The sequence below is a fragment of the Anguilla anguilla genome, chromosome 18, assembly GCF_013347855.1.
Source record: "Anguilla anguilla isolate fAngAng1 chromosome 18, fAngAng1.pri, whole genome shotgun sequence".
Lineage (NCBI taxonomy): Eukaryota > Metazoa > Chordata > Actinopteri > Anguilliformes > Anguillidae > Anguilla > Anguilla anguilla.
The window spans coordinates 1,368,971-1,395,931 of record NC_049218.1 but is presented as its reverse complement, the minus strand read 5'-3'; the positions used below and the strand labels follow the sequence as shown (position 1 = coordinate 1,395,931).

Genomic DNA, 26,961 nt, shown 5'->3' with positions numbered 1-26,961 from the left:
ATTGATCGAGTCTCCCGCTGATACTTTATCCTCCAACAGATACTGCAAGGGAAAGCCTAGAGAGCATCGATTAACTGCTTTTAACAGTTAAACAAACGCAAGTTGATATTTGTCCACTTGTGCGATGGCATGCGCTATATTGAAAATAATAAACTAAGAACAGGAGTGAGGTACGGTGCGATCCGTCAATCGTGCCGCGCGCGCCAGGACAGCCCGACGGCGCTACAGCGCTCCGTGTCATCTCCAGCACGAGCGGTAATTACTCACCGGCCAATCACCTTCCATTCAGGGTTAATGTGTGCAAAACGGCCCCTCGACTGGAGCAGCGCGCCAGGTCAGTGGAGCCGTGAAACACACCCCCCCCCCCCAGATGGGACGCGTGCGTCACAGCCCCCCCCCCCTCAAAACGCCTCCTTCCTGTCCCATTGCAAGCGGATTTCTCCCTCATGAATGATTCATGCCAGACTGCAGCGCGGTTCCTCCCATCTTATTAACCCACGTCAGCCTAAAATCCTCAAGGCTAATCTCATCAGAATGCACGCTAGGCAATTTCATCACGCAAAAAAAAACAAACAACAAAAAAAAAAACTACGGAAAAAAACAAATATGATAATGCGTATGCTCATGAAATGTGTATGAAAATATCGCCATCATTGTGTAATGCTGGGATTTTATGCATTACGTTTTATTAGGTGCATTTCATAAACGATCCAATGAGACCAATTCATGCCAACATGTTAGTGCAATACCATAAAAAATAGCTGCATATGAGTAGCAACATTTTAAATAGTAAAATGTCAAAAATACAATGCAGAGGAAGCAGGAGATTCCACCAGAATCCATAATCCACCAGAAATGGATTATGGCAGTGCTTTATGACAGCAGCAACCACAAATTCACTTTCTTACTCTGTATTACAGGAAAAATACATCTTTATTTATTTATTTATTTTTTTTTAATGAGGAATTCTGAGAAAATGACAGAGGCCTACATTTTCCTTTAACTTAAGAATAAATACATGTGCTTGCTCTTTTTTTATTCATTTTGGGGACACTGAAGCCGTTTAAAAAAATAAACTAACAAAAAAAAAGGTTTGAATGGCTATTCAAAGTTGATGATAAATACTGATTGCAATACCGAATGCAATCAACACACAGGAACTTAACATGAATAAGACAAATACAGCGGGCACACTGTGATCCTTGTGAACCTGCTTTCTTAATTAGTGTTCCTTTACTTGCAGGAGCTTTTACCGGGAGGCAGTGCTTTTGCCCGTGTACATTTTCGCACTGCTCACGGCTTTCAGACAGGTTTAGTTAGGCTGTCTGGCAGAAACCGCGTCAAGATTCACGATCTTAATCAGTTCCAAGGCAACCGAGTCTGCAGTCTCGGGCTCCCGGCCTTCTCTGCGTGAACCGCAGAATCTATTTCTCACTCGCCTCGCTGTACCGTACAATAAAAGAAATATGACCGTTAACGAGCAGGAGAAGGATCCGAACAGCGAGATTTCAGACGCAGCGCCGAGAGAGAACAGGAAGTCACGAACCGTGATCATTCACCGCCATATCTCCCCAGCCGAATTTACCCCGCCCTGTCAAACAAAGCAAAAGTCTGCGTTTGGCCAAAACAATGGGCATTATTAGTTACATAAGATTATAATATCCTGTAACTGAATGGCCCAACATCCTTATTTTATGTAATTGGAACAAACTGATGTGGATAATTTCACGTTATGCTTGTATCTCCTTCCAGCACTTGTATTGTACTTGTATCGTTATCTTATTGTTGTAGCTCATCGTCGTGCCTCCTAGTTTGAGTTGACTTTTAACTTACTGACCTAGCCTATGTTTAATGTGTTCATGGCTATGGGTAACTGTTGCATAATTAGTATTGTACCTTATCAGACCTCTGTTTTGTAGTTGTTCCAATGACCTTCGGTCATGCACTTATTGTACATCGCTTAGGATGAAGGCATCTGACAAATAATAATGTACTATATAAATATGCACCATTTGCAACTGAGAGAGGTAGTCCAAATACACAATAATTGCAACAATTCAACTCTTCTACACAACTACTAAAAGACTTTGATCAATGGTATTTTATGCCTATGCTTATCATAGTTTCATATCACATGTACAGCATAGATTTGGTGATGAATGTATATGTATTTTGGGTTAGTGTGAATAGGAAAAATCAGTACATCAAAGATAAATAAATATTTCAGTGCCACTGGACCACACTATGGACACACAGGTCCTGTCAGGGGGACAGACGCACAGGTCCCGTCAGGGGGACAGACGCACAGGTCCTGTCAGGGGGACAGACACACAGGTCCTGTCAGGGGAACAGACGCACAGGTCCTGTCAGGGGGACAGACACACAGGTCCTGTCAGGGGAACAGACGCACAGGTCCTGTCAGGGGGACAGGCGCACAGGTCCTGTCAGGGGGACAGACGCACAGGTCCTGTCAGGGGGACAGACGCACAGGTCCTGTCAGGGGGACAGACGCACAGGTCCTGTCAGGGGGACAGACGCACAGGTCCTGTCAGGGGGACAGACACACAGGTCCTGTCAGGGGAACAGACGCACAGGTCCTGTCAGGGGGACAGACACACAGGTCCTGTCAGGGGAACAGACGCACAGGTCCTGTCAGGGGGACAGACGCTGCTCGTGTGAGCTCGTGGAAGCAGGAACAGCTGGCGGAAAGAGGCTGGGGGGAGGGGGGGGGGGGGAGCAGGAGGGGAGGGGACATCTCCTTTGTCCTTGAATGCCGAGCGGGGCTGACCCACGAGGGCACGCCCGTCAGCCGCGATGCCCCCGCGGACCGGTATCCTCGCGGCGGGAATGTCAGCCGCCGAGGGACAGATCCCTGGGCCCCGGCACGCCTTTCATCATCGTCGCGGCGATGGATACGCGCCTTTCATCATCATCGCCACGGCGACGGATACACGTTAGATTCAACCGCCACTGAAACACGCCGCAGCAGCAGAGGGCCGGGACTCTGCAGGTATCACATGACCCAGCGGGCGATGAGGAGGGAGGTTCAGTTAGCGGGGATATCACAAGCCAGCCAGCTGGGATAGAGAAGGGCACTGGATACTGGATAACAGGATCCAGCAGGGAACGGGATGGGGATTGGATAACAGGATCCAGCAGGGAACGTGATGGGGATTGGATAACAGGATCCAGCAGGGAACGTGATGGGGATTGGATAGCGGGATCCAGCAGGGACCGGGATGGGGATTGGATATATTGATTCCTGCCACCCTAACACCCAAATACATTTGAAAATATATATCTTTTGTAATATTTGTAGCTGTATGTATTTGTTTTTTTTATGTATATGGACTATGTGTCATCTATAACAAATGGTAAATGGACTGCATTTATATAGTGCTTTTATCCAAAGCGCTTTACAATTGATGCCTCTCATCCGCCAGAGCAGTTAGGGGTTAGGTGTCTTGCTCAAGGACACTTCGACATGCCCAGGGCGGGGTTTTGAACCGGCAACCCTCCGACTGCCAGACAATCGGTCTTACCTCCTGAGCTATGTCGCCCCTGTTCACGCCCCTAGTGCGTGAACAACCACAGAACAGATAAGGAGTGAAATTTGCTGTATTTATAAACCACAGCATATATTCATACATCACAATAACCCTGAAGGTTTCTGTACGTTTAAGTCTGTGTTTAGCTGTAAAATCAGCGGATAGCAGACGGTGTGTGTCCTTTGTCGGGCGTGTTTACTGGTGTCACTGCAAGCTCTTCTGCTTAACCGCCCGCTTTCATTTAATCACAGGCTAAAAGTTGAATTTAAAGAACAAGAGGGGGAGTGTAAACGGAGCCTCCATCTTGAGATTGTGCTCTATTGATTTCCTTTAGAAACCTTAATTATATATAAACACAGCCACCAACCTTTTCCAGGATGTTCACTCTTTATTATTTGAAATCAATTTCCGCGCGCGGAACTGACTGAAAGGCCGGATCGGGCCCGGTCTGACATGCCCCCGATCGCAGGGCCGGTCTCGTTTGGGTCCCCCCCCACCCTTTCTCCAGGGGACTGCAGAGAGAGAGAGCTCGTTTGGGTCCCCCCCCCCCTCTCCAGGGGATTGCACAGAGAGAGAGGCACACTTCAGGACTCCCTGAACCACAGCTGGTTTGCCCCAGATTTAGCCACCCCCCCTCGGGGAAACTCTGCTGATGGGGTCTTGCTATCGAGCATCTTTTGACAGGATGGAAGATGTAAAAAAAAAATAATAATAATGTTGAAAAGTATGTTTCTCACTCTCACACTATGCCTGCAGGTGAGCTCAGGTCAGTAAAGGCTAAACAGTAAAGGCTGTACCACACTCCTCTAGTGCGTGAACATCTCAGAAAACTGAAAAAATCCATATTGCGCACACACAAACACAAACACAACCGCACGCACGCACGCACGCACGCACGCACGCACGCACGCACGCACGCGCACACACGCACACACGCACACACGCACACACGCACACACGCACACACACACACACCGATAGCCTGCTGCCACGTAGCAGTCTTTGACCAGCCAGCGAGAGACATACATCGAACACAGGAAGCGAAATGTCAGGCTGCAGGAGAACCAGGAGAGCTTTCAGGCATCTCTAGGAAGCAGCCTGTCATTTTCTTTTAACGTGCTTCAACACTTATCATCTTCATTTCATCATTTCTCATTTTATTTTCTTAATCAGGAATGAGAGTGGTTCCGCCTGAGATGAACATAATTCAATGCTCTCTCATAGACCCATTTACTCTCTTCTGTTACAGTTGTATTCTTAGCTTAAGAATCAGCTCTGAGCGTTCAGGACAACATCAAAGAGCACCTATCAGCCCATGGAGAAAGGGCCAAAACTGCCAAAAACCTTCTCCCCTCTTTTCCTTCAGTATAACAGCGCTTCAGCTAATTTAGCACCAAGCGGGCCACTGCTGGTACAGGCCAGACAACGGCATAGAGGAAACAGCCAGCTAATGAACTGTTGATACATAATTAATTGGATCACAGTTCACAGAAGATGTTAATTGAAAAACACCGGGCCAGTTTCCTGCGCTGCTATAGGCCGGCGTCTTTCGCCACGGCGACGCAGAGCCCCTCCCCCGCCGCGGAAGCCTCGACCCGAGGCCAACCCGTCGCTCGCGCTGGAGAGCGGCTCGTCCCCGCGGCCGATCGAGGAGCGGTCCGTGATTTACGGTCACGTTCAAAGCTCAGGAGACCGAGCTGACAGGCAGCTCCTCCTCAAGCCGAGGGCAGGCAGAGAGGACCGTAAGAAAATCAATTTCAGGGGGAGGAGGGGAGAGAAAAAAATTACCCTCCATCAGAGACGCGAGGTCGACATCAGTTCTCTCTCAAATCCCATTCTCCCTCTTGTTTTCTTTCTGTCTCTTCCTCTTTTTCTTATGTTCTCTCTCTCATCCCCACAGTTTGACAGACAGAGCATGTGTACTCAGCTGTAGAATAACCCCAGTGTGTTGCAGAAGACTTGATCGATGAATGAGGCAATTTGCATTGTGGATAATGGCTTTTACATATTGTTATTTTGAGAACGGCTGATGAAAGCAGTGTGGGAGAAATGGAATAATTTGTTCATTTTATTTTCATTTCAGGCCAAATAACATTCATGTTTTAAACATTTCACTCCAAAAAGGGATCACAATGTCTACGTCCACAAGACCTATTCCTCTCCTTTCACTTTCGTTTTTCGGCATGGTCCCAAACCCAACAGCCCCTCCTCTCTTTCTTCCTCTCGCTTTTTCCCCATCTTATTCATCACTTTCACCCCTGGTGACAGGCTGGCTGTGAGAGCTTCTACGCTGAGATTAATTTATGATTGGCTGAAAGAACTGACCAATCGGAGAGGCCCGAGCTCTTGCCCCCTGCGCATCCGGATGCGGTGCGGATCGGTGACCTCGCTGAGCGCCGGTGGGCGGGCCCGTCGGTACGTTCTGTCTCCTCGCTCTCATCACAGGCCCAGCGATGGCGGTACGGCCGTTTGTGGAGCGTGCATCCCGCCCTCGGCCTGCTCGGAGATGCCAAAACACTGAGCAGTGCTGGGAAACTGTAGCCCCGGTTCACAGACACACACACACACACACACACACACACACACACACGTGCTGTAGTACCCGTCCTGCCTAGTTACTGCAGTGGGAATTTGAAACCCATGCACATCTGTCATGAACACAAGGCAAAGTGTGGTTTTTTTTCTCCTGCAAATCATCACAAAATAAATAGAAACTAAAATAACAAAACAAAAAAGCCTGAAATAAAATGTCATTATCCTTCAGTTTGCTGCACAATGTAGCAGCCAAAAGACTAAATCACGCGCTTGTTTTTGACAAATCCGTTTCATTTTTCAGACCGACAGAAGGACGGAGAGCCAGGTGGGCAGTCAGAGCTCAGAGGCACATTGCCCTTCAGGCCTGTGTGAAACACCTTTCTGCACTAAAGGAACAGAGCTGCAGAGAGCCTGCAGCGTGCAGAAACACCGCACAGGCGATCGCTAGCGTAGGACATTTAGCGAGCAGCGGCTCAGCTCCCTGTGCCTCCCAGCGCTAACCGTGCCGATGATCCTGAGGGAGGCAAAGCCCCTCTCCTCTCTCAGCCTTTCTGGTCGCACACGGTTTCTCACGCTGTGCAGGGCTGAGAGAACCCGCCGTACGACTGAGGAAGACGAGGATGTGAGGACTGAGGAAGACGAGGATGTGTCTGCACTGACAGTTCCTCACACCGTGCCGGGCTGAGAGAACCAGCCATGCGAGGACTGAGATAGAAGCGGCTGACGTCACATCCATGCACACGAAAAAAAAAAAAAAGACTGAGAGAAAAGGGGGGAAAAAAGCATTTCTGAAGTCACGACATTGACACGGAAGAGAGAAAACGAGCAGGACGGGACAGGCCCGCAGATCACTCCGAGGCAGTCTGAGGAAATAAAACGGAGGCAATCGGCGCCTGGGGAACGAGGAGACCCTGGAGGGCCCGGCAGGAAGCGGCTGGGCAGAGACTGGGGAGCCCGCGGTGCTGGTTCTGCCTGCTCGCTGCTGATTGGCTGGCTGGGCCTTAGTCGCGGGTGCTCGCTGACCCGTGCGATCTGAACACGGCTCGCGGTGTGGAGCGGGGACGTGGAACCTCCGGGACGTTCCGGATCATTCCATCGAAGACCTCCCATCCCTCGCATTCTAATTTCTCTCTTTCTTCACTCTCCCTCACTCTCTCTCTCTCTCTCTCGTTTTCCCTGATCCGTCCCTAGTGGGATGAAAGGAAGCCCGCGGAGCTCGTCCTTGGCCTGAATGCCGACCCTCTCCCTGCCGTGGGGTCTGTTTTAGGGCCCCAGCGGGGTACCCTGGCCCCAAGGGATTGTGGGAAGTGACCTCTGACTGAGGATGCTAATTATGGAGACGGGTGGGGGCCAATATTGGCTGTTGAAAGGGGAACCTTTATGTAATAATACGTATAATATTCCGCAGCACGTTGAAAGGAAATATATTATAACACATGATGACATATGGGGCAAATAATATGTATTATTTGCACATTACACACACACAGCTGTGGAATATTTCCTTCAATTTATTTCCCAAAGCATTTACATATCTACAACATATTTCAGTGTAATCCATTTCCATAAAAAAAGGTTGAGACAGCTCTCTGTTCCCCAAACCACCCGCCCCTCCTTGTGCCCAGCTTGACCACCACCTGCTTCTGCCCAACGGTCATTAATTCCACCGAAGCACTGCTGATAAAGACGATCTGACGATCCGTCCTTCGCTTGGTGCTGTAATGTAATGTAATGGTGCCATTTCACTGATTCTGCGTGACAGACGTGTGGCCATCAAATCACACGTGATCCCCAATATTTGTGCTACAAAACTATAGTACTCAAAGCAGAAGGTAAAACACACCTATGTCTCATTCCCTGCACCTTTCACTGCCCAATTCACAAGATGTTTTTACAGGAGATCCCAAAACAAGACTGTTGTATTCTAATATTGTTTTCCCAGGTAAAACATTTTAAATAGTTTTTGGTTTCAGTTCACTACCCTCAGCATGGAATTTGTGCCAAAGGATAAGGTCACATGTTGTATTTGTGGTGAGGACATGGCACACGCATGTCTTCCCTGTAATTATGTTTTAATGTCACCAGACTCAACAGTCCAAAAGCCATGATCCGAAACACTGACCACACCACTGTAGTCCAGGTTACTGGTGCAGACTGCATGTTTATGTTCAGCAAGCTCTTCTTCCCATGTTATTTTAGTCGGCTTCACTCACCCCTCCTTTATTCGTTTTTCAGTATATGATGAACGGCTGAAAATATATTACAAAAAATAATTAATCAGCACATGTCATTAAGCTCACGCCCTTCCAACACAACAAATGATTACCCCGACTAATCCCCTCTGCAGCAGCACTGCAGCCCAACAGTGGAAATCTGAGCCATGGCAGAGTATCTGTTGAGTGCGTTTGCCAGGCCTTCTCTCAGAGTCCGACCTCTCTCTCACTTCCAGACATTACATTCATTTGACAGACGCTTTTATCCAAAGCGACGTACAAAAAAGCATTTCATGGTCGTAGACAACTGCTGAACACAGGTTCAGTAAGGTACAATACTTATTTTGAACAGCTATTTCAGACCTCTGAAGGGACTCACCCCGTCCAACCCCAAACACTCACATCCACTCACCCCGTCCAACCCCACACTCTCACATCCAGACCTCTGACGGGACTCACCCCGTCCAACCCCAAACACTCACATCCACTCACCCCGTCCAACCCCACACTCTCACATCCAAACCTCTGGGAGGGCTCACCCCATCCAACCGCACACTCACATCCAGACTCACCCCGTCCAACCCCACACTCTCACATCCAGACTCGCCCCGTCCAACCCCACACGTTCACATCCAAACCTCTGGGAGTCTCACCCCATCCAACCCCAGAACAGCCTGCAGCGTGTGACTCATCCTGATGCCAGTAGTCATGTGGTCGCTCTCCGGAAGACCAAGCTCAAGCCCTGTAAGCGGCTGAGTAAGCAGCCGGTGGAGGGTTCTGGGATTTTTACATAATCAACAGGAGTTACGGGCCTGTGAAGCAGATTGGCTTTGACCCCCTCAGCCCAACACGCGCACTGCGGCCTCATCGCACGGCCATTTCGCTTTGAACGAAAGAGTAGCACTGCTGCAATGCCTGAGACACAGTGCAACTGCTGGACCTGCCCATAAAACTGTGTGATTTTAATTGACCAAAGACCTTATTTAGTCTCAAAACAGCCAGTGGCTAGAGAGAAATCCCCTTTAGTCTTAGTTTAGATTGAGGGAGCTGTGTGTGGGCATGCATGCATGCACGAGAGAGAAAGAGAGACAGAGAGAGAGAGAAAATGTTTCTTAACTAACTGCTTTCATTCCATTATAAGGGGGAATTTAAAGGATCGGGAATTAAAAATAGAATGAATATGGTTGTCCATGGACACAAGGTCCGGTTCTGCCTTTTCGGAAAAAAACAGGAGAAAATGTTCCAAATAAATGTTTCAGACTCATTCCTCACCACTGATACCAGACAGTATGTCATAGAACGGGATCCTTCAAGATAAGATTCAACACCACAGACAGGCTTATACCTAGTTTTGACCCCAGTCAATCAACTGTAGAGCTTCAGGAAAGGGAACTTGAATTGTGAGGCTGGGTTCATATAATCTTCTTGGTTTTAGCCAGTTTTAGCCAGTTTTAGCCAGCGTTATGTTGTACATCAGTGGTTGAGTCAGCTTGACTCACTGCCTCCATCTGGAGTCCCCCCTACATGAGATCCTGGTTCACTGTAAGGAGTAACTGATCCTGGGTTTATTAGAAACATCCCCTGTAATTTGTGCATCTTCTCACATCTCTCACAGTCTTTGTTCACAACAGTGTCACGCAAGTCTGGCTCATAGCAACCAGGATGGTCCTGGGAAACTTGGACAGGCTCATAGCACCACAAGGTTATGAGCTCAACGTGAGATCAGTTTACAGCATTTCAGAGTAAAGATAAAGGCTAAATGGCCTGTTCTCATTTCAGCGTTTTATTCTTGTCTATGACAGTAAGTCGCAACCGTCCCAGCAGTAGCCTGGGCTCAGTAACCGGTCTATGGGGAGCCACAGCTCCCTCAGTCCCTCTGCATGCTAAAAATAGGACCCAGTCGGGAGATCCTTCAAGGAGCCAGAAATCTGTGCTATTGAAACTAGATCAATGAAGTCACCTCACACCACGCTCCATTTATGAAAAGAATCCATAGGCCAGTTCTGACCCACATTCCCAGAACTACCAGAATCCATAGGCCAGTTCTGACCCACATTCCCAGAACTACCAGAATCCATAGGCCAGTTCTGACCCACATTCCCAGAACTCCTGATCAGTTTCTCCACAACACCTTTTGGAAGTTCCTGTACAACACGTGAAACCTGGAACAGATGGACAGCCAGAGGGATGGACAGAGGGCAGAGGGAGTCTCTCTCCATGGCCCTCTTGCTTACCTAATAATAATAATAATAATAATTTCAAATTCAGTCTTACACTGAACTTCACAGACAATGACATTCTATGACATCTGACTCTGACAGTTCTTGAGAGAAAATAATTAGGCCATTAGTCCTTGTACTACTACACTAATGCATGATACAAACACTAGATTGTTTGTAAAGTTAGAGAAATTTACATTTAAGAAAAGCTACGTCAAAAGCAGTAAAATGGGATGGATGCTCAAAGTTGTAGCAGTTAATCGCCATGCGTCATATAAGGAGCCCGGTAATGGCAATTAAGGTAGCAGTGCCAATATTCACAGCCACCACATTATGAATGACTTGCCACTTTCATAAAACAGATTTATGGCCTTAAGCTTCTTTCTTGTTTAAAAATAATACATCAACCTGTAAAAACGCATTGATATTGCTGAGGAGCATATAAGGGATTTATATATAATAATTTCTGTTCTACATAAACACTGTAACTCACAGTAACTAAAAGGCCACATGAATGATGTATGCCCAATCAGACTGAACCTGCTCACATTTTAATGATACAAAACAACTCATGAAGGACCTCAATACGCTTTTCAAAAAAATTGCTAAATGAAGGTAGAGATCATCTATATGCTCCTGACCTGCATAAACAGTGAATGACCTTCCTGAGTGTATGAGGAATAATGCTAGCCAACTACCACACAGCCACACGCAACAGGGCTTAATGATAATTATTTCAGAAAGTCAATTCGGCAGCTGGAAATGCGAGAAGAACAGTAAAGAGAGAACGGGTTGAAACTGGAATGATGGCAGTTGTTGCAAACTAAACCATTGTCTCTTCCAAACATATAAACAAGCTAACCTTTGGTTCGCAACCCCCAAAATAAATCAAATTGGTCACTAGCAAGCTGGTTGTCTCAAACCAGACACATTACTAAGCTTTCTAAAATACTGTATAACCCATTAAAAACATGAGGGGGCCAAGAACAGACCCATGAGGGTCTCCAGGGTGGGTTTTCTTGAGTGGGGTCTCAAACTCACAAAGAGAAAATAACATTAAATTTAGGCATTCAGCAGACACTCATCCAGAGTGACTCAGCTCACTATCTTTACATACAATCTGCAGTGTAGTGTAATGGGTAAGGAGCTGGTCTTGTAACCTAAAGGTTGCAGGCTCGATTCCCCAGTAGGATGTCGTTCTGGATAAGAGCGTCTGCTAAATGCCTGTAATGTAATGTAAAACAGCTGACATTTACTGCAGCAGGGGTGGTTACGCTCAGGGGTACAGTGGCAGCACCTCACCTGGCTGTAAACCCCACAACACTTAAACGACTGGATCTTCAACCATTATGCTACACCGCTTAAAAACAAAAGCCTTATCATCATTTCCAGACACCTGAGACATTGCTAGCATTGCTAACAGTGTGGTTAAGAGTCTAGGCACCAGGTTACAGGGTAGCGGACAACCCCACAGAAGTGGCAACTCAGTAGAGGAGTGAGAAAGCCAAAGGGAAGAGCCTCTAAACCTTGCAAGGCTTGATGATGCTTATTAAAAAACAACAAATTGTTTCACTGATGACACTAGTGCAGAACTGCTGTAAATGAATCGACTCACCTATTGTCCGTTTTATCCTGAGGTCTCTCTGCATTTACAGAATTGATTTGTCATTTTTATATAATTTGCAGGCTGTAGTAGTCATTTATTATCCACCCTGTCAAAAAAGAAGCTTGCACATGGATATTTAGTTTAAAGCCCATAAAGATTAGCATTTTTAAAAGGTAGTGCTTACATGTGATCTTCAAAGCGATGAGGGCTTCATATTTACTCTAGATCTGCAGTTAGTTTCCAGGATGAATCAGAAGACCCTGATGCACTCTCAGTATTGCCCACCAGGCATGACTAGCTTATGCTAACTTCACTCAAGAACGGCACGCAAGAGAAATGAATGGAGCGAGCTTGACATGCGCCAGAGAGCCAAGATTAATTAGCGGCTTCTACAGTGCAGTGGATCTTAATATATTGTTCCGTCACAGTAACGAGAAATTAAGTTACAGGTGCGCACATTTATGAAACAGTAAACAAATTGCTAATTAAAATCCAAATTGCCAGGGGTGATGCTGAAGAGCATGTGGAATGGGAGCAGCCAAGCTCACGGAGTGGTTGGTGGATAAAAGAGAAACAACGAGACTGGCATAACAGTGCCACTCTGTGACAATTTTTTAAAAATGATCAAGAATGAAAAATATTAAACTTAACATACAAACTCAATAAACCTCTCTCTTCATGCACGCGGCAGCCAGCCAAAGCATGCCTTCATTATCACGCTGATTTAGGATTTAGGATTTAGGACTGATGGAGGCGACCAGCATCTGCAGGACTGATTACTGACCAGCCTCAGCTGTGCCCGAGCCTGAGGCTCCCGCTGTCCAGGGTCCTGATTCTGTCTCAGGACAGGGAGACAGCAGAGGGCTCAGACAGCGTGCTGAAGAGGAGCGGCTCTCTCCCAAATCACTCGCATTAGCAAATAAACCTGCACATCATGCGTTGACTTTGCCCTTGAAATGGCTTGATGTGTAAACATCAAGAACTGATCATGAACATGATATGGGATATAACTGAAAGGGTTCTTGGGTTTTCCACACAGCGAAACATTAGTTTATTTATTTGGTGGTAATCGTCGTAATGGAAATTCAGGACATTGGCAGTAGTCATATATACGATACATAAGCTGATACCTAAATGGTTAAACAGTAAAATAATGGCTGTACAGTGACTGATACAAAAGCATGTCTGACTGAATCCTACCCTGTGTCAGACGTTCTGCTGTGTCTGACGCTAGTATCCCTTGTTGGCACAAATATGCTCGTTTAGTCTTTTCCTTTCATTTTAGCTCAGCAGCATTCTTCTTATTTGGAGAACTGTGGACGTTCTTTAACGTTAACGCAATCAAGAATGTTGGCAATGTCACACAAACCTGCCATTTTAATACTTTCATTTGGAAAAATCTCAAAATGCATTTGGCAGGCACTCTCCAATATTTTTAATGGCTAAATAACAACCCCCAGGATATTTCTGTGCGACATATTGCCTTAATTTAGCAGACAGTCTCTTATCCAAGGTGAATTACAGTATAACAGGATGAAGATGAGCAGGAGTTAACAGATCTGGCTCACAACATTCCCAGGCCAGCATTCATAGAGCATCAGCAAATCACCAGCGCTAAGTTAACTACACAAACAAAACACCACCATAGACGTTCTGAATACAGATTACATCTACAACAATTCCTAGAGAAATACACAATCAGAAAAATAGCATAGCCTGAATTAGTACATTTGTAAGTGCTATAGGGAGGGGGAAACAGGAAACAGACTGAGGAGGCGGGTCTTCAGTCCGAGTCTGAATATGACCGACACCACTGCCCTAACCACTGTTGCTTGGTATTTCTTTGGACAGGACTAGTTTGGAACAATAAATATGATACAAGACTATTTGGGGAATGCTTTCATCACTGACGTTATCGTAGAAAAGATGTTTTTAACCAGTCCAGGAATGTCAAAAAGAAAAATTATATGAAAACTGCAAACAACTTGTCCTTCATCGGCAAGTGTGCATCAAAATAACTGGTCCAGGCAGTTGCAGGAAAAGCTACAATAAAACTGTTTTATTTTATTTTTTTGTTTGTTAAGCAAATACTTACTTTACAAGATTACACTATTAGGGCTCTTTAGAAGTGCCATTTGTAATTGTGATTTAGAACTACGCAAATGCATTCTGGTTGTTATAGTGGCACGCCACTATTGTGGCTTTTCTGAGAAAATCTCGCCCCAAGCAATTCCACAACAAGCAGCGAGTCAGCAGTGAAAGCTGCAGGAAACTGCACAGCAGCTGCGGGACTTTCATAACAAACATGAAGCTTCACGAGTAGAGTTTATGCTTCTGTTTATTTATTTAAAAAACAGCAGTCTGAAGCGAGGAGAAGATTGTGTAGGTTGTGCGAGGCTGGGATTGCCTCTGTAAAGCACAACATAAACAGAGAGAGAACGAGCGTTTGGGTGGAGGACGGTTGCAGGGTGGATACAGAACGAGCCCGCAGAGTAGGCTTCTCTGAAAAGTTTATGCATGAGTGACAACAGTGGGCTAGATGCTCATTACTGGAGTGCAAGTGAGGTCTTCTATGGCACTGATAAACAGCAGAGCTGTGTTAATCAGCATTAAGAAGAATGTCAATCACAGAGAAGTGTGAACATGAAGCCACCAAAAGTAAAAGAGTTTCACTGTGGCAAGTTCATGTCTGCACAAGAGGCTTTCACTAGGTTAACATAATAGCCCTGTCAGCGTCTGCCTTCACCTGACATTGCAATACAACATAATTTATGGTTAAAAATAAAAAGAAATCGCACTCGAAAGACAGTGTTGATTCTTCCCAAAAGTACCGTTTTAATGCTCATTAGATGCAATGCTGTGTGTCCCCTATGCACAGTTATTTTCATTAACAAATAACCTATGGAAAGGGTGAATAAAAACAGATTTTACTACACAGAGCTTTAATTAGCTAATTTGCTCATTCCTGGTGCATTTCCACAACGGTGCAAATAACTGCTGCAATTTTAATGTCTAGCAGCTGCTTTAATTGTGAGGCTTGATGCTAATGGAGCCTCTATGCGTTTAAATTGCTCTACCCTGCATCTTCTGCTCCTCTGGTATTGATTATTCATTCACCGCGCTGAACGCGAGGGGAACAAACTCCCCATCAATGTCCGAGGGGCGTGCAAAATACCCTCCAAAATGGGAATCTTGGCAATCGTGCCGGAGGATGAGATCTCTCTGGAGCCCACTTCCTGCCGTAGGCCAAAGATTCCACAACACGTCACGCTCATCACACACTTCTGCTGATTCTCAAGACCACTGCAATTCGGCAGGTTTTTGCAAGAGCAGCAATAAAACGCTGTTCTTTTCAGGAGCTTATTTCACCCGTAACATAAAAGTAAAGTTGCATTCCAGTACAGCGTGTGTGGGGTTTACTGATATATTTGATTAGCCCACTTGATAGCTTTATACGTAGATCAATAGAACCACAAAATCATAGGAAATTCAGCTGTGTGCTGAAAGTCTTTAATCGAATGAGGCGTCAGGTTGAGGGAAAGCGATACTGAAAGGGCGGGGCTCTCAGCGCACGCTTCTCCAGGCAGTTGCCATGGTGTTTGAGTGCCTGAGGGGAGGCTGATTGAAGGCCGATTACGCCTGGCATGTGCTCCTTCACATCGCCACGGTAACACGATGACTCCTGTGAGACTGATGATTGGAGCCTCTGTGAGAGCCGCAGGTGGGTAACCTGAGGACCACGCCCTCTGCCACCTGCTCACCGATGCATGCTAGCGCTAGCACAATACCTCCTGCCTCTGGCACAGGGGTGGCATGCTACGTCCTGCACCTGGCACAGAGGGTGGCATGCTAACATCCTGTCCCTGGCACAGAGGGTGGCATGCTAACATCCTGCCCCTGGCACAGAGGGTGGCATGCTAACATCCTGCCCCTGGCACTGCAGGTGGCACGCTATGTCCTGCCCCTGGCACAGAGGGTGGCATGCTAACATCCTGCCCCTGGCACAGAGGGTGGCATGCTAACATCCTGCCCCTGGCACAGAGGGTGGCACGCTACTTTCCACCCCTGGCACACTGCAGACGACTCTGGACCATAGTGCTGCAGGAGAGACCAAGGATTGACCCTGCATCAGTTCGGCTCAGTCCTGGCCTTCTGACCCTATTAGGGTGATGGGGGGGTTGCGGGGGGGGGGGAAATCTACACAAGCTCATTCCCGAGCAGTGATTGTGTTTGACGGGATGAAATGGGTCAGAACATAGATCCTGCGAAATCCTGTCAACCCGCGATTCGGTCAGACCGTGGAGGAGCGGCTGCAGAAAAGGCAACAATGCAAGCGGCGGCAACCGAGAATAGCGAGCAAAAAAAAGACGTTGACGGGCGGCATTTTTCAACACCCAGCCATCGCCATTGCTGAACCGCTGCAGCCGTTACATTCATAACAGGAGAAAAAAAACAGGTTCCATTAACAGTTCCATACACACTAAAAACCCACACAGCAGCAGGTGAATTACTACCACTCCGTTTCCAGAAGTGCAGGAACGCGGTGAAACCTGTCCACAGCCTTCATTATCATCACACAGCCTGGGACATTACAGCCCTTTTCTCTGAGCCAAGGCGCTGGTGAGATGCAGAACGCAATATTCTACCCGGCTGTGATTACCGCACATTACCCACCAGCCTCGACACATCAATAAAAATACACCAAACAAAAAAAAACTATAAAACGCCACCATTAAATGATTTTTCATCATCCCTGCGTGCAAAGTCGAGAGATTTATTTATTTTATTTTTTTAATACTGACCATTATTTTCAGCGGCTTCAAGCGCTCACAGCAAACAGAGTCCAGGGTTCTCGTTTGTCACGTCCGTGTGCATAAATGAATGTGTAAAGTGGGCGTGCATACATTTCCGCAAAAACTGTGATTTATCAATGTAGTGTTTACAGGAACACTGTTAAACCGAATCACGTAACAGGCTGTGCACGAGAGCCCGTTCTCCTGCGCGAATTACAGCAGCGCAGCACAGAGGGGGATGGGCTTCACCGCATGTACACAGAGCCGTTAGCACGTACAGGAGACTGCCTCGGCCAAAAGCATGGTGTTTTTATTCATCATTTTTATTATTTATTATTTATTATTTAGGGGCCCGTTTTCATGACCTCGCCTAGCGTCTCACAGACTCAGGGGCTAGCTCTGCTGTGTATCACGTGTGGTCTGGGAGTATTTGGAATTTTAATTAAAGTCACAGGCAGAGAGATTTTAAATACACACTTCTGTGCGCCAACGTATGAAGAATGCAAGCGTGCATTTTTGTATGCATCAATATACAAAACAAATATATGCATTTCATTTTCGGTCCATCTGGGGAAAAAAAAAAAAAACATTCGGTTGACTGTCACTCACAAGATAATGAAAAATATGGTGGGATTGTGAACAATTTGATGGAATCTGTTCATAACTCAAATCTGTTTATATTGACAAACGAAATGTTATAAATGTGGGTTGCTGGGCGGCTCATCCCGTTAAGGCAGAGCTCTACTGCATGGACGGGCCTCACTGTCTGGAATCAAAACCATTCCAGAGCCACCAATCAGTGCTCTGCTGGGATTGGAGGGATTCATCTGACTGGGAGGACCACGGCTCATTGTGCACCAGCGACTCCTACTGGGTGACCGAGTAACTGCAAGTCCGACAATTAAAATGCGACAGTAATGAAAGCTTTCAGTTCAACAAAAAACATGGGCAATGTGCATGTTCAAGAGCCACGCAAGGCCCTGTATGCTGCTGCAGCGTTAAAGTCTACACACCCCAGACTGGCATTTTAAAGCAAACTTTCACAGAATAGTGTTGGTTGTAGCACTGCGGTCAGCTGTGGAGTGACTTCTAGGGAGAGCCATGTCAGCAATGCACTGTGAGCTGACCCTACACAGTCACCCTTTGGGAGTGATTTGGGTTTCTTATATACAGCTCCAAAACGTTTCCATTTCTGAGAGTTTGTCCGATCCTACCGAAATGAAGCCATTTACCATTTATTAGCAGTTCTACTCCACCATGTCGCACCGCTGAGACTGGTGAACAAACTTTTCTTCGCTTGCACACCTCTACTATTTCCATCTCGGTTTCTTGGCAATCCTGCCCTATTCTGTTTTTCTTTTTCTTTTTCCATTCCAAGGCAATGCAATTAAAGCAATGCATCACAAATGCCTTCCCAATTTTTTTAAATGCTTATTTTGCTAATTGCATGGGTTCTGGTGCAAAATTTAATTAGAATGTTAAATGTATGCCCAAGTGCACAGCTTTGGAGAAACGACCTTGACTCAGCAATTGATATTAAATTTTTATAGTGCCTGTTTTGTTTTTTTCCCCCGCACCTATACGAGGTGCACCAGTATCATTTTTTTTCGTTTTCTTGTCGAAGCTATTTTAATACTTCTTGACAGTAACATGAATTTAAAAAACTGAAAATCATTGGGAGTAGAGGTCAGGGGAGGCACAGTGTCAAGGGATAATGGAATTGGCCAATAAGGGTCAGGCTCTGGAGCATACATGGGGAGGGTCAGCCTCTGGGGCATATTTGGGGAGGGTCAACCTCTGGGGCATATTTGGGGAGGGTCAGCCTCTGGGGCATATTTGGGGAGGGTCAGCCTCTGGGGCATGTGTGTGCATTTTCCCTTAAGATGACCTCTGGATCCTCGGGGAGGGGGGGGGGGGGGTGGAGATGTCCTTGGAGTAAAGCCAGGGCAATAATAAGGAAGATAAATAGACGGAGGAGTAGAATCTACCCTTCCCCTTCCCTCCATTTCCCTCCTTTCCTTCCTGGTATTCAGCTGGTCACTCTGGGGGGGGGGGGGGGCACATTCCCATATGGAATCAGGACCATGCCCATGGTGCCCGCCTGCCCCCAGAGCATGGCATACTGGCTGTACCCCCCCACCCAGGGAGGGAGGGAGTTTCGCTGGCGGCACGTACATGACTAATCACACACCAGCAACCAACAGCCCTCCCCCCCCCCCCCTGGCAAACCCTCACCTGCACTCGTGCGTGCGTTCACGCTCTCCTGGGGTGAGAGAAGAGTTTTAGTGATGAGCTGGAACTACAGATACGATTGCAGGTTCCAAACTAAAAGAATTCGGTTAAAAACCACAGATGGGAAAATCAAGAATCCCATTTTCACTGTTATTACTGCTGTGGTTCCCTCTGGTACAGAACCATTACCCTCAGTACCGCCAGAGTGGATCTTCTAATCATAGATAAGGAAGTCACTTAGCTGCCCTGACAAACGGACATAATGAACAGTAAGTGATAATAAATGAACTGAACCCTGCAGGACTGAAGACTAGCACACTTATCACAACTGCATCTGCATTTACAGTGTCATTTCAAAAAGGAACATATTAGGGCTAGGATTTGATTCCACCACCACCCACCGCACATGCGCACCGCACGCACGCACGGACGGACGCACATGATCCACTCTGAAACCTGACCCTAGCTGCCAAGATGTCGATCTCTGACTCTGTGGAAAGACCTCAATGGGGGGAAATTTCAGCCAATCAGCCGCGAGCTCGGAGTCCCAGGGTACGCGGGTCCTTATCGCGCGCAGTCAGCGGTCTGCGAGGAAGAGTGTGAGGGACTTCGCGCCGAAGGCTGAAATGTCATCTCGCCACACCAGCCGCATGTTGTGATGGGTTTTGTTTCTTAATCTAATGGAAAGATCTAATGAAGGAGCTGCAGAGAGCATTTCTATTCACAGCTCCCTGTTAATTTACTGTGGTGAGAGAACACAGGAACATTTTTCACGGGTGCCCTCCTTTAGATTTCAGCGCGATTCTCCCGCTGGACTCTTGGATTACCCCCTGCACTATCCTCAGGGACAAAATGTATTGGGAAGCCCAACACCCCCCCCCCCCCCCCCCATATGTTTTGTAACAAATTAAAATTAGTTACACCCTAGATCCTGCCCCCCACCCCAACCTGCAGTCCTGGCCCTGCAGGCCTCAGATTGATGAGGAGGCCGTTTCTGTGGTTTAAGGTTTCATTACCGTTGCCCTTCCATTGCACACATCTTCATCAGCACACAGACGAAGGAGCCGGTGTTCAAGACATTTCCGTGGCAACCAGCCTGGAAACTATGACTACATTATGAGATTTTTTGATTGGATGCACCGCGGTGTACGAAAACAAAAACCACTCATTTATATCCCAGCAGCAGCATTTCATAGCTGTCACTCCCAACGAAACGCAGACATGTTTTAATCAGGCTAATGCGCCACAAATACTAAAACCCAGAAAGGGAACGCAGCCAGGCAGAGGTTTACAGGATAAAGAGGATTGAATCAAACATCTGCTAATATCAAATACAATATTCCTTTTTTGCATTTTGAATAGTAATTGTGTAAATACACAGAAATGTTGATCCTGACTCACAGGCACACACTTATTCCTCAACAAGGATTTAAAATCCTTCCTGCAGTTCATGTACCCGTCTTTTAGGACTGACATTTTGAACATTCCAATGTTGCAGCAGCACACTTCCTGACCAGAAATGGCCACTGAACATCCCTGGCCAACTGTCCTGACCTCGTGTGCCGATTATGACCCTTCACACAGCAAACCCTTGTACTGCAAACGATAGGGTAGATGTGGTCAGCTTGACTTGAGTTTGGTGTATCACACAACACATCACTCATTTTTTAAAGGTCTCTCCTGATAAGTAGCTGATGTTTGAAAACAGCCTTTACATATCTCTCACTTAATTTGAGTTGTACATGTGCAAGTACACGCTTTGGTTTGAGAAACAGCACTGCTTCGTGTGATCCCGCTAACAGTATATCGGGGGAAATGCTCACTATAATGAACATTAGCACCATTCCACTCAGGTGAAGATTCTTGTGAAAGACTTGTGAAAATTCATTTAGATCACAGCACCACTGCAGTAAACCATCATTTCCCTGGAATCACTGCGATTATGCCTCTCCCCCGAGCTCCGCCAAGCTTGTTGCTAATTAGCTATTCATCACAGGAGTCTTAATTAGCCCAAAGCAGCGCTAAGTAGCTCGGGCTGACCTTGCCAGTCACTCAAAGGTCCGGAAAATATTAAGGTCATGTCACAATATTTGGGTTCCAATGATCATCTTGGTTCTTTTCTATCCATTTCCAGGAGCTGCAGAATAGCTGTGTGAGTGGGACTACTCCGTTGCCTGTCCGGTTTGTAACAGTTAAGCTAACGAACTTACTCTTACAATTCTAATGGGCCGAGCCAGTGTGTGTGTGTGGGCGCGCGTATATGTGAGGAAATGATTTTTGAACGTAAAGCTTTGTCAACAACAGCAAGAAAATCTCTTAGAGAGAAGAAAAAAAGCATGTTTGCATGCGTGCACTTTGCTTCATACCTTACATGTGTGAAGCGATGCTAGTGACATGCTCAAATGAATTGCGCTGATTTAATATTTATGACGGCGGTGAAGCTATGGAGGAGCCAGAGACAGAAAACCTATTAATTCCCGCTCGGGGACGCATTAACCAGATTGCTCAACGCCCATGAACACCACGCCGCTTTTCCACTGGTCTGAACACCGCAGATTCCCAACCGGCAACAGCGCCGGAACAACATCAGGACGCTGCTCCACTGAACCGATGCAGACGCGCGATTGGCTTCTGATGTCAGCTGACTCTTTACGCATTCCACACACTTCTTCGCACGGCTGTCACATGAAGTGATTGATTAAAATGTTATTTATGCGCTTATGTATTTGTTACAGTTTTCCAATACCGTGCCTGTTTCCATTAGGGTGCGTTTCAGACGGCCGCGATGCGGCTGAGCGTAATGGCGGAGTATTAACCATGCAGCCTGGCAGGAAGGCCGCTTGATTTAAAGCTGACATAGTAAGCGAGAATTTCATGCATTTATACATGAGGGAAACGGGTTAAAACTTTTTTTTTTTTTTTTTTCCCCTCTCTGAGAATTTCGCAAAGCAAGGCACTCACCCCCAGGAGAAATTGAAATCTCATTCTGAAGCTCAATATACAAATATTACACATTTCATAACCCAATCATATATGGGTGGTAGTCAAGTGTAGTCAAGCAAGAAAAGAGAAAACTTCCTCAGAAAGCTTTCTACTATTCAGGCGTTAGTACCGGTGAAATAAAAACATCTGTGTGGGCGCCACCTTCTCGCTGGCACACAAATACTTTAGAGCACGGGCATCCATGGGGTCTGCTGGTTTTTTGGATTTTTGTTTTTTTTCACCGAAGAATTAACAGCCAAGATGCAAGAATCCCGACAAGGGGAGCTGGCTGTGCAATCAAGTGCTTTAATTGACTAATTAAGGGCTGAGTAGCAACAGCAACCCGCAGAACCCGCGGCTTTCCAGAGAAACGCAAAGGAGAAATTTACACGCATCACAAATTTGGATAACCGCTATCGAAAGCTAGTTCTCCTACAGCCACATTCTAAGTGCGTTTCACCTGCCAGCACAAGATCAGGTTCAGTTAGCTTTCTCAGATTGCAATGTGACAATAGATTTCAAAATTATTCTGTCATTGTTTCCCTGATTTAGAATTAGCGACAAAGGTTTGAAACTTAACATTTGAAAATGACAGCATAACCATGTGTTTGGCAAACATTTTGCAGATGACTAATTCACTCTCATTCAGAGTAACTTACACAGACTAGGTTTTTTCCCCCACATACAGTCAATTTATACTGCAAGACATTTAGCTGAAGCAGTTCTGTAAAAGTGAATTTCCTCACTCAGGGGTACAATGACCACACCCCAGCTGGGTTTCCTACCTGCAAATATTGAATTACATTCACAGTTCCCCAGCCATCATACCACATATGTATAACCATAACTAACTGCGGTAAATGACAGTCCCATCAAAAATAATAACCTCTGCTCATTATTCAAATATAAAAGTTCACATCCCTTGTACACGGTCACCTTTCAGATTATGCTTAAAGTATCAGTACAGACGATGTACATCAACAGCACAGAACATCTCTGCATTGACAGCTACCTGAACAGAGCAGGAATAATCACAGCAGTCTTGTGCCCCCTACTGATGGAACACTTCTCAAACCATCTCAAGTGAGCAGATCGGTGAAGATGCAGTGAAGTGAAGCTAACCCTTTGAAGAGTCATTTTCTTTTTTTTTTTCTTTTTTGGAATTTTCTTTTTTATGTATTCCAAGCCAGTGTTCTAGAACGCCACTGCTTTCAGTTACCAGCAGTGATTGTTACATCAGCATTGGAATGTACAGTTAAGAACATTCTAATCACATTTGTGATCTCACACCCTAAAGGGTTAACCCGACAGGGAATCATAAATGAGTCAGAGGGGTTACATCAGAGATGTACATCGGCACAGCCGCACTGCTGTACAGTGGGCATGAGCCAGCTCATTTACCAGCTCATTTACATGCACTAACGTACAGCGGGCAGCAGAGAGCGTGAAGCAGGAACAAATTATAATGCGTGAACAACTGTCAGTGTGAACCAGATGGTATAATGCCATCGTACCGCTAAGAGGATCCATACCTACTCACTGACATCATTTTCAGCTCCAAGGTAATCTGTGGGGGAAAGCACAAGGCCAGCATTGCTGCAGCTGCCCACCACTTGATTCTGAATGTACCGTCTTGAATTTGAATGTATTAGATTAGAAAAGCAGAGAGTTGTTTGCACCTAAAATCTAAAAAAATCAATAAAAAATAAAAAAATAAATAAAAAACCATAAACCAGGTGAGATGTAAACAGTGTAAACAACTTCTTCAAATCTAGATTAAGTAACAACAACAAAAAAGAGAATGAGTGATTTAGAGAGAAATAGACAAGACATTGTTCACTAATGATAGCACACAGAACCTGAATACAGGCCAAGCTTGTGATTATCAAATCTGCTCCCTTCGCGTTATACAACAGCACACATCATATTTAAAAAAGAAACTATACATACATTTGAAAAAACCATACATGTCATTACAGCAGGCATAATTATTGCTGATATCTGTGTGTTTTGCTAAGTCATAATGTCATACTCAGGAATATCATGCATATTTAATATATTTAATATAAAGCCATCAGTCTTCGCTGTGTACAATGAATAGGCTCTGAGCATGATAAACAAGCTCCGGTTCCAGAAACATTCAGCAATCACATCAGGCTCTCCCTGAGCCACATCAGAGGGGAAAACAAAAAAACAATCTCCTTAGAAAAAAGGCTAATGCTCTCTTAGCCGCGCTCAATCAATAACAAAGAACAGCCATGCATAAAAGTGTTGGGATTCAATTTCTTCCTCGCTGACCTTGTTCTGAAACAGGGTTTGCTGAGCGCTGTGCTCTCTGGCCTTTAGCCTGGGTAAGCTGCCGTTTGCGGCATGTGCGCGTATACAGCCGTGCCCGCATCGCCCGGCGCCGTTAACGCGAGTGAGCCGGGCGTGCAGACTGAGCAATACCGCAAGCTGAGCCCTCCAGCCCACCTGTGGCCTGGCGCCATCTGGGCTTCAGAGAGGGTGTTTTTACGCTGAATTCAGCACGATAGAAACACTGCATCGCTCTGTGCGGTGCAGTGGAAAAAAAGGTCAACCAGTTTCTGCGTGAATTTTTACACATGCCCCTTAAACAGATAATTTCCTGAGGTTTTATTAACCACCTAGTTGTTGCACCGCACCGCACAAACACTTCGCGCAGCGCAATCTAAGAGCTGTCAGGACGAAGGCGAGAGAATGGCCTTCAAGCATATCACGGCCCAATTTTCAAGGTAGGAAAATAGACTCGGGAGATTGTATGCGCTACTAGTCGGCTTTTTCACCGATTGCCCGACCGTGATATCGCGTTAGCCATTTGATGCAAGCTGACAATATAAAAACAAAACAATTATGATGCATGAAATACCCGCACTGCCGAATCAAGGTCACGTTAAACAGAAACGATGAAGGAAGAACTGTGAAAAAATGATTGGTGTGAAGAGGAAGCGCAGTTTTTACTCCTTTACAGGAGTCATTGTGAATTCAGGTTAATAGGGGTTTGCAGGGTACTTACTTGCGTGCTTCACTTCCATACAGAACAGGGACAAAGCCCAGCAGCTGCATTGCAGAGTCTGTTCACTTCCTGTCGGCCATTAATACCAGCGTTTTTAAGGATTCGTTTCAGCCAATGAAAGGAAAGGAAGACGTAGGTTAAATCAGCAGACAGGTGAGATGACAGACCACACACACAAGGCCAGCATCTCGCGCTGTTAATCTGATCTGAACCAACAGAGAGCTTTACAGGGTCATGTTGGGAAAAATATAATGCACAGAAACCAAAAATACAATAATTTTTTGCCATAATTAATGCAAAAATAAGGTATTCTTCTGTTTGTCAACTGTTCACTTTTGTGTTGGTGCTTATAATGAAAGAAAAAATGTTAGCGTTTCATCAACATGAGAACATTGAGATCATGGGAACATTCTGAAATTGCGCCTGGACTGTCTGATTGTCATAATCAGGAAAACGTCCCCTACAATATCTGCTCTTTACACTCAACATAATAAATTAGTCTGCATTATTATTAGATTCTTTGAATCTAAGCAGAACATTCAAGAAATAGGTTTTTGCAAACATTTATTAAAGGTTCAAATTATATTTCTAAACTATATTTCTGAAAAAAAAGTAGCCCTTGGAACATTGTATATTATTCAGGTTAAGATAAATGCGAGAAAAAACAAATTGTTGATTGGATTCAGGCTGAGGCATTGTGGCAGTTCAACTGCCAATTGAAAATGCCATGGAAACGCCATGGTTACTCTGTGTATGAACGTGTGAACGCTCTGGAATGTTCAAGACATGATGAGAGAATACTGCACTCGTCCACGTCACTGTGGGGGAGACTGCAGCTGCAGGAGCAGGTCTTATTTATGGCAAATACTGCAAGCAGGGAAAGGAAGTCAGAGGCTTCAGTGATTTTTCTCTTTCTGTCAGCACCACAGGTTTTCTAGCACCATGGACAGGACCACACACATGCACACACACACGCACACACACACACACACACACACACACACACACACACACACACACTCACACACACACTCACACACACACACACACTCACTCACACACACACACACACACACACACTCACACACTCACACACACACACACACACTCACACAGAGCGAGTGAGCGCATCTGTGTATTGTGTTAGCGAGCGTGCGATGGCTACATCTCCACACCTCCACAGCTGTGCTAATGCTGACTGATCGAGCGTTGCGGATTTCCACAGCCACTCCAGGGCTGTGGGGTCACCTCCTCAGTGGCTGAAACAAACACTCCTCCCCCACCCCCCCAACCCAACCCATCCCCCCCCCTCCCTTTTCCCCACTTGGTCCTCATTGGGCAGTTGGGTTATAGGCGGCGTGATCATGCTAAAGGAAAGGGTTACTGGTACCTTGTTATTAAATATGAATGTCAGTACCCACCTTGCACTGGGAGGATGATATTAGCAGTAAAGACGCTTTGCCTGGGCAGGACTTAGAGGAATATGGACCCTGCAGTGGCCTGGAAACGGACACGCAAATGTCTGGCATGAGGCTTTCGGCATGAACTCGCTCAAGCTATTGACCCTGCTGGCCCGAGAGTGTAATTGCAGCTATTGACCGCAGGCCTGGGTCACATATTTTGAATGACTCGAGCCCTTCAAGTGCAAGTGGAATTCCTGCAGACAACTGGGAAACATCGAAATTCTCAGATGTTCAGAGGAAAGGTCCGCTTGTCCCATATAGTTACCCCATTTTGAGGGTGTGATGCCTGGCTGGCTTTCTCTGACACTATTACAAGCTGAGTATATAGACATAACA

At 46.0% G+C, this 26,961-nt stretch overlaps 1 long non-coding RNA gene across 1 annotated transcript in view; it reads right to left on the bottom strand.

Moving 5' to 3' along the window:
- The window catches only part of LOC118217823, a 38,287-nt gene extending 13,059 nt beyond the window's left edge, over positions 1-25,228 (bottom strand). The window contains exon 1 of the long non-coding RNA XR_004763312.1: positions 25,163-25,228. This is a non-coding gene — a long non-coding RNA (uncharacterized LOC118217823). The remainder of the gene's footprint in view (positions 1-25,162) is intronic.
- Positions 25,229-26,961: the final 1,733 nt, after the last annotated feature.